This window comes from Elephantulus edwardii, unplaced genomic scaffold, assembly GCF_000299155.1.
Source record: "Elephantulus edwardii isolate Elephantulus edwardi_28Jun2011 unplaced genomic scaffold, EleEdw1.0 scaffold00323, whole genome shotgun sequence".
In the NCBI taxonomy this organism is placed as follows: Eukaryota; Metazoa; Chordata; class Mammalia; order Macroscelidea; family Macroscelididae; genus Elephantulus; species Elephantulus edwardii.
The window spans coordinates 2492292-2494443 of NW_006400073.1; positions in this window are offsets into that span (position 1 = coordinate 2492292).

The following is a 2152-nucleotide window of genomic DNA, read 5'->3' on the forward strand; positions in this document are numbered from 1 at the left end:
TTAATATTATTTTGGGTATCCAGTGCTGTGGATACTATACTGGAGAGATTATTAAGGACTGCTGCTGTCTGTACTGATGAAGATAGAGCCACCGCTGCTGCTGTAGCTCCTGCAGCCGCAATTGCTACTGCGGCTACTATCGCCGCGGTGACACCAAAATCTCTCTTATATCCAAATAACGTCAATGATGAAGGTGCATCCACAGGCACGGGTATCCATCTAGGTATCCTTGCAACTACTGCTACTTGAAATTGAGAAGAATTCCAGCACATAGTATAATAGCAATCATCAGAACAATTTAGCCAATGTACACCCTTAGTGCCATTAGACACTATCCAAATGAATGGTGGGTACAAACAAACAGGTGTGGATACAAAACTAACATTTTGATACGATTTGTTCATACTTACTGTTTCCTCAAACTTCGCTGAATTATTCCATGTAAATTCAGCTAAACCTGCCATACCTCCCCCGATCATAACGAATGGGGAGAGATCAGTACAGCTGCTGTTAACACCACATAACAACCAAACATTATAAGGGTTTTGATTGACCATATTTGGATTTTGGTAAGTAAAATTATATCCACTGAATGTAATTAAAATAAGTGGAAATATAAGGTGAAAATGTAAAATAACCTCTTTTGGCCCAAGTTACCTTTCTGCTTTGGCATCCCGTCCACGGAAAAAGGGACTCCTTAGAATATACTCCTTTACAAAAAGCAGCATATCTAGGCTGTATTGGAATGGTGTAATTTCCTTTTGGTTCACTACTAGGCCACCATCCATATACCCAAGTAGCATTACTAGCATTACTTCCTTTTTTAAACCAGGCTCCCATTTGATTGTACAATTGTATACAATCGCTTTCCTCACTAATATTTAGCACTAAACTAAAACATAACTTTCCTAACAATTTTACCGAATAATTTATAGCCTTCTCCACTTCTTCATCATTTGGCAAATATGGCAAATCTAAACTCTGATTACTGCTAAATAGCCGAGGAAAGACTTGTGCATCATGTTGAACAGGCATTGGTCTCAGAAACGTCGACAGGATTCCCCATCTGGGCTCCGCCTGCACCGTGCTCGTCCCCCATAGGAGCAGGACAAAGATTATCCACATTGCAACGCCGTATCAGCCATTCTGGGATCCAAATTGGTTCGTCCTTTTCCCGTGGAAACACACAAACAGATCTCCTGGACCAGGCCAACACCGGGTCCAGTCCATTCCAAATACCAGTTATTACATCTTTCCACTTTACAAATCCTTTTCTATCTGGCATCCAGTTAGTGTGCCGGTCGGCAGGAGAACAGCCTTGTTCATCCAATTGTAAAAAATTTAATGTAAAAAGAGCAAGAGAAATTCTTTCTTTAGGGGTACGGTCTTTACCTATTCCCCCTTTTTGTTTTAACAAACATTCTTTAAGGGTGCGATGTGCCCGTTCCACCATACCTTGACCTTGTGGATTATATGGCAAACCATGCTTTAAAGTAACTTGCATAACAGCACAAAAAGATGCAAAAGAGGCAGCTGTATATCCAGGACCATTATCTGTTTTTAAAGCAGAAGGCTTGCCCCATGCTGCCCATGCTTCCAAGCAATGCGTTATGACATTGCGAGTCTTCTCCCCAGATAAAGGGGAGGCAAAGATGAGACCAGAGCAAGTATCAACTGAAACATGTACATACTTAAGTTTTCCAAATTCTGGGAAATGTGTTACATCCATTTGCCAGAGCCTTAAGGGCTGAAGGCCCTTTGGATTAACTCCCATACTGGGGGGATGTAAATAGATGGTACAATCCGGGCAATGAACTACTATCTCTCTGGCAGCAGCCCATGTAATTTTAAATTTTTGTTGTAAAGATCTAGCATTAACATGAAACATAGAACGGAATTGTTTAGCTTGCGATTCAGGGGAATCAGAAAGAACAGGTAAAATAAATTCACGGCGAGTGGCTGCGTCCACTTCTGCATTAGCAAGGTTCATAGGACCAGGTAGGCCAGAATGAGCTCTTACATGTTGTACAAAAAAAGGGTTTGTGCGTTTCCATAATAGATCTTGTAGAATCAGCAACAATCCAAAAATTGTACTGGAACCTTTGATCTGGCCCGCAGCCTCTAAACATTTTAATACATTGACCACATATAA